Source organism: Mobula birostris, chromosome 13 (assembly GCF_030028105.1).
Source record: "Mobula birostris isolate sMobBir1 chromosome 13, sMobBir1.hap1, whole genome shotgun sequence".
Taxonomy (NCBI): domain Eukaryota; kingdom Metazoa; phylum Chordata; class Chondrichthyes; order Myliobatiformes; family Myliobatidae; genus Mobula; species Mobula birostris.
Genome location: NC_092382.1, coordinates 97,688,595 through 97,706,964, shown reverse-complemented (window position 1 = coordinate 97,706,964; position 18,370 = coordinate 97,688,595).

Below are 18,370 nucleotides of genomic sequence, written 5' to 3'. Positions count from 1 at the left end.
TCTCCTTCCTCTCCCTACTCTCCCCCTCTCCCATTGCCCGTCTCTCCCTCCTTGACCTTCCCCATTTCCCTCTCCCTCTCTCCCTCCCCTCTCTTTGTTTCCCTCGCTGCCTCTCTATCCCCCTCCCCAGCCTCTCTCTCCCCACCCCTCTCTCTATATACCCTCCACTACTCTTTCTTTCTTTCGCTTCTCTCCCTCCCACCTCTCTTTCCCCCTCTCTCCCTCCTCCCTTTCTCTCCCCCTTTCCCCCTTCTCCTCTACACTCCCCCCACCCCCCACCCTCCAGCTCTCTTACAGATTGATTCCATTCATTTTAAAGGAACCGTGAGTCTGGATCGTCGTACCGGTTGGATTGGATATCATGTTGCTTAGACATGCTTGAGTGCGAATCCGCCCCTGCGCACCAGCTCCTATTTGTTCTTCAGGTTTTCCAGAACAAAATCCAGCTCTGTAGTTTGTGGGTGACTGCAGTGGGTTTGAATAATGTCTCACAGCGCTTTCTTTGGAGCAAGATAAGGTTTAAAGCTCACCCAGATCCACATAAGGTTTCTCATGGCTTTTCACACCTTTTGGTTTTGACAAAAGCAGGACCTGATGGAAATTAGACACAACATTCCTTTCTTAATTAAAGCATAAATTTAATGGACGTTCTTATCTTTTTAATTAAGTTGTGGCTCCAACGAACCAGGAAGGACATTCCTTTCTTTAATTAAATTGGCTGGGCTGTATATCAAACTGATTGTTATTTTGTATCAATAATCCATTGATTTGGCTGGGGTGTATATCAAACTGATTGTTATTTTGTATCAATAATCCATTGATTTGTCTGGGGTGTATATCAAACTGATTGTTATTTTGTGTCAATAATCCATTGATTTGGCTGGGGTGTATATCAAACTGATTGTTATTTTGTATCAATAATCCATTGATTTGGCTGGGGTGTATATCAAACTGATTGTTATTTTGTGTCAATAATCCATTGATTTGGCTGGGGTGTATATCAAACTGATTGTTATTTTGTGTCAATAATCCATTGACTTGGCTGGAGTGTATATCAAACTGATTGTTCTTTTGTATCGGTGGTCCTATTCTGACATCAGGCAGTGAACTTGTTGAAGCGCCGGGGCGATGTCAGGGCCGAGTTCACTCGCCGGCTGAGCTCGAAGAAACAAAACGGGTAAAAAGACAAGTAACGATCTTTTTTGTGCTGTCGTTATTTGATCCAGCCATTTAAGTTTACAAAACGTCCGGCTTCGGGGATTTGGTCGGAATGCTTGCTTCTCGTCTCTCTGTCCGCAGAGTGTACATCACTGCTATGAGAAAGGAGGCTGTTTGACACATCTAGAAAGACATTTTGGGGAATCAGGATCCAATTAAAATTCAAAGTAAATTTATTATCAAGATCACTCTACACCACCTTGAGCTGTTTTTTTTAGGACCGTGGTTCTGTGCCATGGAATTCAGCAGAATGACGGCTGTGTGTGTGTCGAAGGCTTTTTTCAATAGGTTTCCATAGACACGTTTAACATAGAGCATTGAACATGGACATTTACCGCACACTACAGGCCCTTCGGCCCACAATGTTGTGCCGACCCATGTAAACTACTCTAGAAACTGCCGAGAATTCCCCTACCGCATCGCCCTCTATGTTTCTAAGCTCCATGTACCTATCTAAGAGTATCTTAAAATACCCTGTTGTATCCGCCTCCACCACCGTCACCGGCAGCCCATTCCACGCACTCACCACTGTCTGAGTAAAAAACTTATCCCTGACATTCTCTCGGTACCTATTTCCAGGCACCTTAAAACTGTGTGCCCTTGTGTTAGCCATTTCAGCCCTGGGAAAAAGCCTCTGACTATCCACACGATCAATGCCTCTCGTCATCTTATACACCTCTATCAGGTCACCTCTCATCCTCCGTTGCTCCAAGGAGAAAAGGCCGAGTTCACTCAGCCTATTCTCATAAGGCATTCTCCCCAATCCAGGCAACATCCTTGTAAATCTCCTCTGTACTCTGTCTACAGTATGCGCCTCCTTCCTGCAGTGAGGTGACAAGAAATGAACACAGCGGGGTATAACTGAGGTCTTATAGAGCTGTAACAATAACTCACAGCTCTTGAACTCAGTCCCATGGTTGATGAAGGCCACACACCTTACGCCTTCTTAACAACACTGTCAATCTACACAGCAGCTTTAAGTGTCCAATCGACACAGACCCCAAGATCTCTCAGATCCTCCACACTGCCAAGAGTCTTGCCACTAATACTATATTCTGCTTCAAATTTGACCTACCAAAGTGATCCTCACACTTCTCTGCGTGAGATGTGGGACTTTCGAGAGACTTTGAACTTTTTTTTTTACTGTGCCATGGCCTGTTCTTCATCAAGTTATGGTATGGTTGCACTGCTGTAACTATATGTTATAATTATGTGGCTTTTGTCAGTTTTTCAGTCTTGGTCTGTCTTGTGTTTCTGTGATATCACACCGGAGGAAATACTGTATCATTTCTTAATGCATGCATTACTAAATGACAATAAAAGAGGACTGCGTGTCCTCATAACATAATCTAATCTAATCTGGGTTGAACACCATCTGCAACTTCTCAGCACAGTTCTGCAGCCTATCGATGTCCCGCTGTAACCTCTGACAACCCTCCAGACCAACCACAACAGCTCCAACCTGTCAGAGAAATGTACGCCAGAATAGGAATCAGGTTTATTATCACCGGCATGTGACGTGAAATTTGTTAAGTTTGCAGCAGCAGTTCAATGCAATACATAATCTAGCAGAGACAGAGAAAAATAATAATAAATAAAATAAAACATAATAATAAATAAACAAGTAAATCAATTAGATTATTAGATTATGAGGACACGCAATCCTCTTTTATTGGGGGAAGCGTGCCTTATGAGAATAGGTTGAGTGAACTCGGCCTTTTCTCCTTGCAGCGACGGAGGATGAGAGGTGACCTGATAGAGGTGTATAAGATGATGAGAGGCATTGATCATGTGGATAGTCAGAGGCTTTTCCCCAGGGCTGAAATGGCTACATGAGAAGAATACAGTTTTAAGGTGCTTGGAAGTAGATACACAGGAGATGTCAGGGGTAAGTTTTTTTACGCAGAGAGTGGTGAGTGAGTGGAATGGGCTGCCAGCGACGGTGGTGGAGGCGGATACGACAGGGTCTTTTAAGAGACTTCTGGATAGGTACATGGAGCTTAGAAAAATAGACGAGTAAGGGTAACCCTAGGTAATTTCTAAAGTAAGTCCTGACGAAGGGTTCCGGCCCGAAACGTTGACTGATCGTTTCCACGGACGCTGCCCGACCTGCTGAGTTCCTCCAGCGTGCTGTGAGTGTTGCTTGGACCCCAGCATCTGCAGAGTATTTTGTGTTTAAAGTCAGTGCATGTTCGGCGCAGCATTGTGGGCCGAAGGGCCTGTATTGTGCTGTAGGTTTTCTATGTTTCCGAGGCAGGAGTTCCAACACCAGTCAGCAAGGGGTCCCTGAAACCCCCAAGTTAGAAACCCCTGAGGCCCTCTCGCCCATGTTGCCTATTTCACTTTCATCTGAGCGTCCGTCTGAGAGGTTCTGAAACGTCCCTGACGTATCTGCCTCTGCCGTTACCCGTGGCAACGCTTTCCATGCATTTACCGCGCTCTAAGGGGGGGGGGGCGGGGTGGGGAACCCTCTGACATATGCTGCCCTCTAAACGCCTCAAAGATATGTCCTCTCACAGTACACCTTGCTGGGTGGGGGCAGGGGAGAAAAAAAAAGCTTCTGGCTCCTCATTCTTTCTACGACCTTGATCATATTCGGTGACCTTGTCCTCGCAAGACACGCTCTCTAATCGAGGCAGCATCCTGGTAAATCTCCTCTGCATCCTCTCTAAAGCTCCCACACCCTCTCTCCAGTGAGGTGACCAGAACTGAACACAACCCTCCGAGTGTGGTCGAACCAGGGTTTTGTAGCGCTGTAACATTTTTCTCTCTGTAGTTAACACACACACTCTTTCTCTCCCCCTCCCCCCCCATGGACACACACACTCTCTCTCATGGACACATAGTCTCTCCCTCTCTCTCTCACAGACACACTTTTTCTCTCTCATAGACACATACTCTATCTCGAGAGCTGAAAATCCGCACCGCCCCGGCTAAGGAAGGACGCATCGCCCAGCGCGCCCGCTTAACCGCCTGATCAACTTTCAGCGACCTGTTCAGGAGCGCCCGCAAGTCTCTCTCTGTTCCCGCACGCTGCCAAGAACCCTGCCGTTGACCCGGCACCCTGCCCTCAAGTTCGACCTCCCAAAGCGCACCTTCCTGGGTCGAGCTCCGCCTGCCACTTCTAAGCCCCGGCTCGGCACCCTGTCAGTGTCCCGTTGCTCCCGCGACTGACGGTACAGAGTCACTAACCCCCTTCGGGTGGGGCAGCAGCGGGTTAAATTGCGGGGATATTCTCTGCGCCAGTGGCAGCGGAAAGGCGGGCGCCGTGTCCTGGGCAGGTGGGCGATGCTTGCGGTAGAGCCAGGCGGCTCTTTTCACGCACAGTATGGAGCTCCGACTTTGCAGAACAAGGGGGGCGTGTCAGATTCACAGCCTGCGACCCGGAGGGGTGCCATCTATTGGCTGGGATGAAAACAACAAATCAGAAGCGGGAGTGAAATCGACACGGAAATTCAGAGTGCAGCGACTTGTTACTGTGAGGTAAGGTTAACTCTGCTCTTGATGTTTCCTCCGTTTACCCCACTCGCGCTGCCCCGCCCCCCACTTTCCACCGGGGCCGGGGATCCAGCCGTAAGGCGAGGGTGCGCCAATCACGCACTGCTGTCCCGGGACATCTGCGCCCAGCTCACTCCGGGTACTCACCGCAAAGGCAGTAACGCAGGTTCCCGGAAATTTAACCCACCTTAAATTTTCCATCACTCTGGAATTGTGGGGGGGGGGGGGCGGGGGCGGGGACGCGCTGACTGGCGTTCCAACTCCTTCCTGCCCATCCTAACCTTTATGTTAAAACTAGACTATTCTTTGTGCTCTCGGTGCCAGCCAGTTGTTAGGTACAGGAGTGTAGCCAATTAAACGGGCAAGAGCAGTAGAACCCGGTGTGGCCTGTTTCTGCTGCTATCGCCCATCCCACCTCAACCTCCCACGCCTTGTGCGTTCGGAGATGCCCTCCCGCACACCTGTAACGCGTGACAACTCGGCTTCCTGCCAGCTTAAACCGGTCCGGCAATTCTGCTCCGACCTGCCTCATCAATAAGGCGCCTCAGAACTGGCGGCTCGCCCTTGGGTGTGTGTGTGTTTTACGCCATTCCCTGTAAACTCTAGAGACTGTGCGTGAAAATCCCACAGGAGGAGGCTGTCACTCGAACCAACCCCCGTCTGGCACCGACATCACTCCGCGGTGAAAGTCGCGCAGATCACATTTCCTTCTCCCGCTCCGATCATCGGCCTGGACCGGTTGATCATGTCTCTACAGTTTCGTGCACCCGAGTTGCTCCCACCGCTTTGGCTGGTAAGACATTTGCATTGAAGGAAAGCGCACAAGCATTCCAAATAAAGTGGCCACTGAAATAATCACGTATTTACTGATATTTTTTTTAATCAAACACGCTGGTTTCCTCGGCTGCCTAAATCCAGGGAAGACAATCTCCGGCCCCGCCCAACGCGTGAGATTGGGGCGCGAGCCCCACCCCGAAACCCCCGTGTTTGCGTGGACGCTGCGTGATTCGTCACCCTGTTAGCAAATGAGTGCCACGAAATAACAGACCGTGCACCCCATAAAATTAAAAGATTTAGCCTATATAATTCTTCACTTGACTGAAGGGTTCGTGAAGAATGAGCAAACAAAAGGGCCCGTTTTGATGAAACAGACTAACGTGCGCAAGTCCGGTTTTTCCCGGTCGCTGATCCTCCACCGGTCACCTGGGGCTTCGTCGAATCGCGGCCCCGCTCCGGGTCCAGTCCGACGGTCTCTTCATTCCGGCGTCTTCTCTCTTCACCTCTCCGGCAAGATCCCCAAGCCCAGCCTTAGCGTCCCTCACCGGAGAAACCTCCCCCTCAATCCGACCATCACTGTTGGACGGCACACAATTCCACTCTCTCTGAACTTCGACAGTAACCCAAACACAAGCGGCAAACAGACCGCTCGCACAGAACAGCACAGAATGAAGTGCAGATCGAATAACAACGTAGGAAAGTTATTACCATTCGTATACCTGATAAAGCTTCGTTTATATACATTTTACTTTGCTATCACCCAGTAGCTACCTCATTTCAACACCTCCCTCACCACCTCAATCCTCCACCAATTCTGCCTCTTCTATAGAACTGGGCGAACTCATTTCCTACATTAGACTCCATCTGACCTGTTGCTTCTCCCCAATCTGAATCCCTGCAACTTGTCCATCAATTCAGGAACCTCATTGCATTTTCTGAGCCCCAGAGGAGTTTGTTGCCAAATGCGCCAACTCGGGGAGGTACTGTAGTTTCAAATAACGTCTAGAAAATAGATTCGACAAATACTCTTTAATTAGTTAAACAGTGAGCACATAAAAAAAAAAGAAATGTTGCTTTAGCTCCCTTAAGCGAATTGTGGACATATTTTGGGAATAGCTCGGTCACTAAGGGAAGCAACAGTGAAAAAAACCTAAGCATCGCAAAGCACAACCGCATTTTTAATTGCCTATTTAATTTGAAACTGATGTCCTTAGGACGACCAGATGCAAAATCTTCCCTGCACGAACTTCTGCCACCTGTCCTCTCTCATTCTGTAAATACAGAACAGGTATCGTTCAGGACATTTATCAACTTCTTTATGAGAAATTTCCAGTAGATTTTTGACAAACTCTACTCCATCTTGTCCTTTTTTACTGTGGGAGTCTGAAATAAAACTTGGAAGTTTAAAATCACGTTATATAACTAAGTTATTTTTTCTTAGTTTCAAGTATATTTCTCTAACTCCTTCGGACTGTGGACTGTAGATAAGCTTAATGACCTGTAACATAAACATGAAACGCAATCTCTCCAAAGCCAAAGATCCTTCAACATGGACATACCTTTCTTGTTACTCCGTTCCACATAGAACGAGTCACTAGGTTAGTTTTCCACTCCAACCTCTCATAGTCCGGTCCGTGAAGTCCGCATTCAGTTTTGCGGTCCGTTCCATCGATCCATATTCCAGGTTATCCGGTTTTCCCTTGTCCTGTTGTATGCTTTAATTGAGGCACATGATTCTGGTTTTGGGCATGCTACATAAACAGCTCCTGGGTTCCGCTGCAGTTGCTGGACTGTTCCCTTCCCTTCCCTTCCCTTTCACCTTCTGCCTAAAGCCTTGCCCGGAGCCTTGCCCGGCAACCTTGTCAAGTTCCACCACCGGAGTGTAACCGGAGCTTTGCTGTGTCAATATAAGGAACTGTCTATCGTTGAGTTGGGAACCTCGTCCTGTCCAAGTCAAGGCTTTGAGTTCTCGTACTGTCCATGTGCCTCGTCCTGTGAAGGAGTTCCACGTCCTGTTCTGTAGCCACGTCATGTCCTCGCCTAGTTCCAGGGTCCGAGCCCGAGTCAAGACCCAGGTTCTGGGTCCTTGTCTAGTCTCCTGCTCGGAGTTCCAGCCACGTTCCAAGTTCCTTTTTCCTTGTCCTGATCCCGTTTCCCTAGTCTCGTCCTAGACTAGGTCCTGTATCTTAGTCTCATCTAGCGTCGTTTCTTCCCCACTTCCCCCATTTTCTTTGCATACCTAATCCTGTTCCTGAAACTTCTGTGTCTGTGTCTTGCCTTTGCGTCTGCTCCCAGCGCCCCCGTTATGACACAACGGGATTGTGACAGCTTTCTTAACTATTAACGCCACCTCTTCTCATTCAATGCTTCCCCATCCGCTTTAACTAAAACAACTGAGAGGTGGAGTACTCCGCTGCCAGGCCTGCTCCTCCTCCAACCCTCTCACTAACGTCGAAAATATAGCGATTCGACGTGCTTATTCATGCCCTGGGCTCTTTCGCCGTTCATACAATACATTGTATAATTTGCAGCTGAGGACATTATTCGAACCATGCTCAACATCTAAATTGTTGATTTTGTCTGAGGCCTTCACAGCTTCTGTCTCCGCAACCTCTCCACTCTCTGTTCCGCGGTAGTCTTGTTCCCATTATTTCAATGTCTAGTTTTACCCTCCCACCTCCCACCACCCCCGCCCACCCACCTCGAGCAGTCCTAGTAAACCTTCCCGCTAAAGCGACTAGTACCTTCATTTCTTTGCAGTCGACTCCAAGATCAACGAAACCATTCTCTCCGTTTAACCCTTTACTGTTTTCTTTCACTCACGTGTCTCCTATTAATCACTTAAGCCCTCGATCATCTCTGGCTGTCCAATCTCTCAATACCTTATAGTCTTCTATCAAGAAATTTATCATAGTCCTCTCCAGAGGCAGAAACCAGAGATCCCTTATCGTTTCCTCATATTTTTTTTGTCTCTTAATTAAGTAGCATTTCGGTAAATCTCTTCCGCATAGTGTTTAAAATTTCCAAATCCCTGCAGTACGCCCTTACTCATAGGTCTCCAATCAGTGAGGCAACCATCTGTTACCACTTTCTGGCTTCATCCTCAAACCAATGGTCTCATCAAATTTACTACCTCATTTTCAAAGCCGAGAGACCAAATCTTCCATGAAGGACCTTGTCAAATGCCTTGCTAAGATCCATGTATACAACAGCCACTGCCGTGCCCTCATCCACACTCTTGGTACCTTCCTTGACACGACTTACCACTTACGAAGAATTGCTGAGTATCCTTAATCAGCCATTATCTATCCAAACACTCATACTTCTGGTCCGCTAGAATACCTCCCAATAACCTTCTCTCTACTGATGTCAAGCTCAGAGGCCTATAATTTCTTGGATTATTTTAAAGCCGCTCTTAAACAGCTGAAATGCATTGGCTATCATCCAGCCCTCTGGCCTAAGGATGATTTAAACATCTCTGCTAGGGATCCGGCAACTTCTTTCTCCCGTAGTGTCCTAGTGAACACCTCTCCAGGCCCAGGGAATTTGCCTGAGGAAAGTAGACACATCCTTCTCTGTAATCTGTATAGATTCTGTGAAAACGGTGTTTCTATAGACTCTGTCTCTGTTTGCTGAGTAAATACAGATGTACAAAAAATAATCATCCGTTTTGTCTCCACATATGGATTGGCTATACTCTCATTGTGATATTCCAGAGAACCCATTCTGACCCTGAAATCCCTTTGCTCTGAACATACCTGTAGCATCCGTTAGGACTCTCCTTCAACTTGTCTGCTAAGACAACAGCAGACCTTCGATGACACTTCTGCTTTCATTCTGAAGTATTCTCTTCACTGACTTGCACCTACGTTAAAATGTCCGACTGGGATGGAATGACGTACTAATTGAAAATGATCACCAGGGAAGGAATTGTGTCCTGATTACAAATGGGAGTCGGAAAAGGATTGATATCCCAATTTAAAATGGTTAGCAGGGTAGAAGTGACACGTGGTTTTAAAATGGCACCCGGGATGGAATGGAGCACTGACCCTTACAGGCCATAGAGCTGGAAAGGTGTCATAACCAGGCCGCATCAAAGGGAAGATGAGTAGCTGGCTGGCTTTCTGGACAAACTGGTGTTGAGGGCCAAGCCTTCGAACTGGTCAGCGTCAATCATCACCATCCTTGTCCTGGGGCACGGCGAGTGGAGAGGGGAGAGCAGTCAGAGTCTAGGTAAGGTGCAGTGTGAAAAGAGAAGGGCAGGAGAGGAAGAAGATGATTAAAACAGTCATCACACTTGTGTTCTCCATCTGCGTACCATCTCCCCGACTCTGCCACTCCGTGAGCTTCGTTAGCACACTCTTGCACGTCTCCCTCACTTTCGCTCCCTGCTCGAGCCCCTCACACTATCCTGTCGCACTCCAACTCTCGTCCTGCACCCCTCTTTCAACGGCTGCATACCCCTCTATAATTTCTCTCTCCCTCTCGCTCCATTCTCTTCCCTCTCTTTAATCCCCTCTCTCGCCCTCATTGATACCTCTCTCTCCACTCCCCTATTCCATTTACCCTACCTTCACCGCTCACAATTTAGTATACCTCTATCAAATCTCCTTTAGATCTTATTCTTTCCAAGGAATAAAAAACTAATCTATTCCAACTTTCTGTTTTACCCAGGTACTCCAATCCCGCCAAAATCCTTTTAAATTGCACTGTACTATTTTAACCATAGTTGCATGTTTCCTGTAGGGAGGTGAACAAAACTGCACACAATATTCCAAATTAGGCCACGCCAATGTGTAATATGACTTCAGCATAACGTCCCATCTCCTATTCTCAATAATTTGACTTATGAAGGCCAGTGTGCCAAAAGCTTATCTTACGACCCTATCTACCTATGCCGCAATTTTCGATTAATTCTGAACCTGTAATCCTCAATCACTTCGCTTTACGGCACACCTCAGTGCCCTACTTTCTACTGTGTGAGACCTACCTTAGTTGGTCGAACCGAAGTGCAATACCCTACATTTGCCTGCATTAATTTTACTTCTGCTAATTTTAGCAGATTTTCCCACCTAGTACAGATCCTGCTGAAAGTTCTGATGGACTTCCTGGCTGTTGGCTACACCTCCAATCTTAGTGTCATCGGCAAGTCTACAGATCCAATTAATTACATTATCATCCAGAGCATTCCTATAGGTAACAAACAATGCATCCAACACCGATCTCTCCGGCACTCCACTATACACGGGCCTCTAGTCAGGGAGGCAACCATTCAATAGCACTATCCACCATCTCCCACAATTTCAATGTCCACTCCAATTTACCACCTCATCTTGAATAACGAGGATTTTGTTGACAAACTTCCCACGCGGCAACTTGTTGAATTTCTTGATAATGTACAGATAAACAATGTACCCTGCCTAGCTTTCATCAAAGTTCCGAATAGTATTATTCATAACCTCTTCGAAACACTCTATAAGATTGCCATGAATACACAAAGTTATACCCAATCCATTCTGTTTATTGAAATTCTCACAAATTCGGTCTTTCAAATAACTTTCCCCCCACTGATGTCAGGAGCACTGGCTTGTAATTACTTGGCTGAGTCTCTGAGCCTTTCGTAAGCGAACTCAAATCCTCCGGTACCTTACCCGTCGCTAAGCATAATTTAAATTACTTTGGTCACATTGGAATGTCGAACCAGTTCGATTTGATTTTAACAGAACGTACACTCCTTATTCTGAGGAATGTGACTGCTTGTAGACAGACTCTTAGATCAGATTCTCACAGAAAAACAACCCTCACATTCCAGTTGCACTAAAGTGTGACGGCACGAAACCTCTATATGTTATTCGTTTTGTTGTTGTTGCGGAACCTGCTGAGATCCTCCAAAATTATCCACGCTGTTAGAATATTCTCGGTGAATAAATCAAACTATAGTCATTTCGGATTTCGATATAATCAACCTGTTTCTGTGTTATGAATCAGTGGTCAGGTAGTCATGGTCCCTTAGGAAAGAACAGCACAGAAACCGGCCCTTCGGCCGAGATATTTAAATTGCCTACTTCAGTCGGCATAGCCCTCCATACCCACACATCTAAAGTATCCTTTGCTGATGATACAAAGTTTGAAGGTGTAGTGGAGAGTGAGGAAGGATTTCAAAGCTTGCAGAGGGATTTGGACCAGCTGGAAAAATGGGCTGAAAAATGGCAGATGAAGTTTAATACAGACCAGTGTGAGGTATGGCACTTTTGAAGGACAAACCAAAGTAGAAAATACAAGGTAAATGGTAGGGCACTGAGGAGTGCTGTAGAACAGAGGGACCGGGGAATACAGATACAAAGTTCCCTGTAAGTGGTGTCACAGATAAATAGGGTCGTAAAGAGAGCTTCCGACCTTATCTCAAAGGCCTTTATAATTCAAAGTATTGAGTATGAGAGTTGGAATGTTATGGTGAGGTTGTATAATGCATTGGTAAGGCCAGGTTTAGAGTATTGTTTGCAATTTTGGTCACCAAATTACAGGAAGCATATTACTAAGGTTGAAAGAGTGCAGAAAAGGTTTACAAGGATGTTGCCGGGACTTGAGAAACTGCGCTACTGAGAAAGGTTGAATTGGTTAGGACTTTATTCCCTGGAGCATAGAAGAAAGAAGCGATAGAGGTATATAAAATTAAGATGGGTGTAGATATAGAGAGTAATGAAAGCAGTCTCATTTTAATTTTCTACGCATCAGGGATTGAAGTCAAAACTCATGATCGATTTCCTTGTATCTCGGGTCCACCTGTCGGGCCAAAGTCCTTGTAAATTTTCTCTGCACACTTTTCAACGTATTTACGTACATATTCCCTGTAGGAAGTTTACCACACTTCATAATAATTCATGTGTGGCCTCAGCCATATCTTATCCAACCTGAAGATGACATTTTATCACCTGTATTCTGTACTTTGATTTATGATGGATAATATGCCAACAGCTTTCTTTACGGCAGTATTACCCTTAACCAATTTGTTCCCAGCTGCTCTATATTCGACCACACACCATGATACTATTCCTCTCTGTCTATCATTCTCCCTGTCTTGGCAGCATCCACAAATTTCCTGATGCAATTTAGCACATTATCATCCAGATCGTTGATACAGATGTAAACAGCAAAGGAACCAGCACCGGTCTGTGCAGTTCTCCGCTTGTCACAGGTATCCAGTTAGAGAGGCAACCAACTGCTACCAATCTCTGGTTCCTTTCACAAAGCAAATGTCTCATAAATTTCTACCTCATTTTTATAGCAGAATGACTCAACTTTGCGGGAAACTGTCAAATGTCTTGCAAAATTCCACGTCGACAGCAGCCTATATTTTTTCTTCAACAACATTCCTGGTAACTTCTTTGACACGATTTGCCACAAACGAAGCTATATGGTCTATCGTTAATCAGTCAATATCTAAAAAGAAACTCATGTATCCGGCCCATTAAAATACCTTCCAATAACTTTCCCACTAATGATGTCAGGCTCACAAGACAATAAAATTATAGGTTATTTTTAGAGCATTTCTTAAACAAACGGAACAGCATTTGCTACCCTCCAGTTATCTTGTTTAAGAATGATGTAAATATCTCTGCTAGGGTTCCTGCAAGTTTTCCCTTTCGCGAGGTCCGAAGGAACACCTTGTCAGGTTCGGGTGATTTATCCACTCTAATGTGCCTCATCCAAACGTCTCCACCTTTGTAATCTGTATAGAGTCTGGGAAGTTGATTCAGTTTTGTTTTACCTCGATAAACTGCATCCGACTCCTAGTTAAATACGGATGCAAAAAAATGAGCACTTTTGGCACCACATTTGCATTCGCTATTGTCCACTTCTCACCTTCCAGTGGTCTAATTATGTCTCTTGAAACCCTTTTGCTCTGAAACTATGTGCAGCATTCCTTACGATTGAACTAGGGCAAAATCATCCTTTCTTGACTCTTCTGCTCTCTTTCTAAAGTGTTCTCTTGCATTCCCTGCACTCGATAAGCACCTCATTTCACCTGTAATTCATCTCCTGTTTTTTCTTCACTTGAGCCTCCATATCACTTGAAATTCCAAGTTCTCGACACCTGTTAGGTTTACTCTTTATTGTGACAGGTCCGTACAAACTTTGTTCTCTCAAAATTTTACTTTTGAAGAACTCCCACCCACCACATACACCTTTGACGGAAAACGGCCTGTCCCACTCGACACTTGCAAAATCGTTTCTGACAACAGCAAGATTAAAATATGTCCAATCTAAAATTGCAATCCAAGAACAAGGCCTGTTTTTTGCTTAGATACTTTCAAACTAATGGCCTGCGGACTACTAGATTCAGAGTGTTCCGCTAGAAAAACTTCTGCCACCTACCCTGTCTCGTTCATTAAATGCAGATCAAGTATCGTCCAGTCGTTCATTTGGGACTTTTATCTGGTGCTTAAAAAATAAAAACTTTCCACAATATATCTCACAACCAATATTCCATCTAGTTTTTTTTACACTATGGAAGTCGCAGTCAAAAATTGGAAAGTTAAAATCAGCTGTTATCACAACCTATGTTTCCTGCAATTTTCTGCAATTTCTCTTCAAATGTCATCTTCTAAATCAATCGGACTGATGGTTGTTATGTAGTGCCCTACAATCTCATTTAATGCGTCCCCTTTGCTTCGTAATGGTTAAATATAGTAGTTACACGAGCCCTGAGCTCGGCTGGCTTTCATGCAATGCTTTTTGTATTGGAATATCTGCAGCTGAGCACAGTTGTCGACCCATGCTGAACGTTTTCATTCCTGACTTTGACTATCGTCATAACAACATCTGTCTCTACAATCTCTCCACTCTCTGCTCTGGGGCAGTCCTGTTCCCGCAAGGATATCAGTCCCCTTTCAGTTCAGGTGCAAACCACCTTCCTTAGAACATACTCCAAGTTCAACATAATGACTCCCATAGGTTAGTCCTCTATTTTGCTTTCACTCATGCATGTCTGAAATATCGCTAATGTCTCAGCACCGAACACCAGGCTCGAAGCATTGTCTGTGTAGAAAAAAAAGGTTACATCTCACAGCGCGCTATAACTTCCTCCGATTATCTTAATGTTCTGTCCCTCCTATTAGCCACTTACTCCCAAGATAATGTCTTGCTGCACAATCCCTCAATACCGCTTACACCTTATACTCTTCTATCATGAATTCTGCCATATTCCTTCGCACAAAATCCAAAATCCAGAGAACCCTCAACGTTTCCTCGTTAGACTTGATCTCTTACCTGAGTAGCATCTCGGTAAATCTATTCTGCATTGTCTTTAAAACTTCCAAGTCCTCCTCTAATTGATGCAGAATTAGAAAATTCGGGCCATTCTGCTCCAAAATTCCATCATGACTGATTTACCATTCCCACAACTCCATTCTGCCGGCTTCTTCCCATCCCCTTTGATGTCCTGTCTAATCAGAACCTATTTACCCCTGCTTTAAACACTATATAAGTTGGCTTTCCGAGCGGTTAATGCCCCTCCCATGTGTGAATACTGAAGCAAATTATTCATTACTGACAGCTGCTGCTCCCCTGTTACTCCAGCACGTTCCCGGTTTTATCCATGATCAGTCCTCCCTATTCTCATGTGCGTCTATACCTCCTGATTGTTTCCTTCATCCTACTCAGCAACGCCTTCTGCTATTCCCTTCACGCAATATTAGGTCCATTTCCAGCTCCCTTCCTAGATGCCTTGTAATACTCGAGCCTTCTCTGACCCTTGCTTCGTAAAGTGCGCTTCCGTCTTCCTCTTGAGTAGGGTTTTCATATTTATTATGAGCCATGTCTCCATATCCTACCATTCTTTTCCTTCTCCATTGAGTCCAATCTATGAAAAGCCCAATACAAGTTCTCCATTAAAAATCTCTATATTAATTTAGTGCATTTCCCTGTACATCTGTTCCCAATTTATGATCTCACGATTTTACGCAATCGCATAGTTCCTTTCCTCCCCAAATTCAATATTTTCCCATTCTTCTGCACATCTCCTTACGCGTCAAAGGTAAACGTTAAGGAGTTATTAATGTTTTTTTTTTTTTTTTTTGGAATTGCGCATCCTCTGAGTGTTTTCGCACCAGGTCTGACGCTTTCTCTGCTACAATAACCAATATGATCACTGAGGGGCAGTGGAGTATTAGTGGCGGTGAGATGTCTGTCGAGTTCATCTTCAACTTTTCTGTCACTGACGCGCTGGACTTCGGTCTGCGTGGAAGCTCTCACCACCTTCCGATCGTCGCTCCCAATCCATTTCGAACAAATGGTCTCCCACCGGGTCCTATCCAACACTGGTTGTCCCCTGCGTCTTCTCTCTTCGTCTCCCGCCGAACAAAAGGCCCCGGCTCACAACGGCGTCAGTACACAACAGAAAAGCACACCCCGCTCATTGGACGGCTCACATTCCGACGCATCGGAAATCTCCAGCTATAAACTAAACGAATGTTGCCTTACAGTTAGATAGGGAAGTTAACAAAGCTTATGCGGTATTAACTTTCATAAGTCGAGAGATAGCATTTGAGAGTTGCGAGGTAATGATGCAGCTCTATAAAACTCTGATTAGGCCACACTTGGAGTACTGTGTCCAGTTCTGTTCGCCTCACTATGGGAAGGATGTGGAAGCATTGGAAAGGATACAGAGGAGATTTACCATGATGCTGCCTGGTTTAGAGAGTATGGATTATGATCATAGATTAAGGGAGCTAGGGCTTTACACTTTGGAGAGAAAGAGGATGAGAGGAGACATGATAGAGGTGTACAAGGTATTAAGAGGAACAGATAAAGTGGGCAGACAGCACCTCTTCCCTAGGGCAGCACTGCTCCATACAAGAGGACATGGCTTTCTGGTAAGGGGTTGGAAGTTCAAGGGAGATATTAGAGGAAGATTTCTCACTCAGAGAGGGTTGGTGCGTGGAATGCACTGCCTGAGTCAGTGGTGGAGGGAGATACTCTCGGGAAATTTAAGAGACTACTAGACAGGTACATGGAGGAATTTAAGGTGGGGTGTGGGGTTATATGGGAAGCAGGGTTTAAGGGTCGGCACAACATTGTGGGCCGAATGGCCTGTACTGTTCTGTACTATTCTATGTTCTATGTTCTACAAACACGGCTTCTCCATATAGACCATTACAATAGCAATAAAGTCTCCTTCCAGGGCGTGACGCACATCTTTATAAAAATGTTCGTCAGCACATCACACTGCCAGTGATAATGTCCAGTCATAACCCACCACACTGTCACTGGTTGTAAGAAAATATTGGCCATATGATTACTTCTCAGTGCTCGCCATTTGTAGCAAATAAAACCGTCACAACTGACATACTGCAGAATCACTATCACAAATGTGCTGTTATCAATGATATTTAAAGCGCCCTGCACAGGGGGATATGTCTGAAGTGATGTGGACCGGATTTCCTTTCAACATAACGTTATGGGGACTTGCTTCTACCTGATAAACATTTCAGAGGAGATATTTACCAATGAATGAATAAGATAACAATGAAACATGATGGTACAGTACTCGCCCTGGACTTTTGTACTTATTTGTGGATTGATATAACAGGTGACCCGGCGGTCAGGGATAAACGTTCAGGCTTTATTTTTTGTCATCACATTGGGCCGGGTTTACATTCCGAGTCACTGGTCCATTTTGTTTTTCGTATATGTAAAAGCAATTCAGAGTCATTTATTTGTAAATCTTGTTACACTCTTTTGTTTCGAAGACGAAATATAAGTCGTTGTTTCAAAATATTAGCGTGGCCTATAATTATTTGGTTGATTTGTGAGACTTTCCCACATCCTACGCTCTATACCTCTCACTTACCCGTGCACTCTACCTCCTTTTTCCCCCTCTCTCATAATTTCACTCTGTCTGTACTGTCTATATCTCTTTATCTCTCCCCTCTCCTCTCTCTCTCCACTCTGTACACTCTCGATCCCTCTTCTTGCCCACATATTCATCCACCTTCAGCTTCCCTATCTGCACCTTTCACACACACCGTGCCCCATCCCCTCTCCATGCTCACCCATGCAATCTCCTTCTGACTCTTCCTCACCCACACTCCCCATCGCACTCTCAGCCGCACATCAACATCAGTTAAAAGGTGGCAAAGGTTAAGGATGATACGGTCTGATTTGTTCAAATGGCAAAAAAAAAAATGTTTTAAAACAACTGCGGATGATTGGATTAGGGTTAAAAATAACTATGCAGCTTCTGGCCCCTGGTAACCTTCTTTAGACTGTTAAAGGTTCCATCGGTCTTCACTTTAGTAGAAATGGTTTAATGTATTAAAGACACAGTATTCACAACTGAACAAGGGTGACGGTGGATTTGATTTCAGCAGAACGAAATTTGCGTGTCCAGGCAGCTGATTACACAGAGACACTGAGCTGCGAATCTCACAGAACAACAACCAAAACCTTGCTAATCAATCAATGTTGCTTCTTCATTTCTAATTTCTCCGAAGCGTCTCTGCTCGAAAAGCCGAATTTTTATTCAATTCCATAGACTTTGCCTGACCTGCTGAGTTCCTCCATCATTTTGTGTATTACAATAGCTATGGATGATCGGCGAGAGGGAGTGTGTGGGATCAACAGGTGGGCAGTATGAGTGGACTTCACAACATAAGCACGCTGTTAAAGTATTTTGGGAGAATTCAGTTGTGAAGAATTTAACTTATGATATTTATTTGGACATTAATCCAGGTACCTGTGTTATCAATCAATGATGAATGAGTCAGCGAGTTGTAGAACAGTATAATATGGAAACAGGCCCTTCAGCCCCGCCTTCCAACTGCAAACTGCTTCATGTTGCCCTTAAACCTTCCACCATTAACATATGACTCTAATT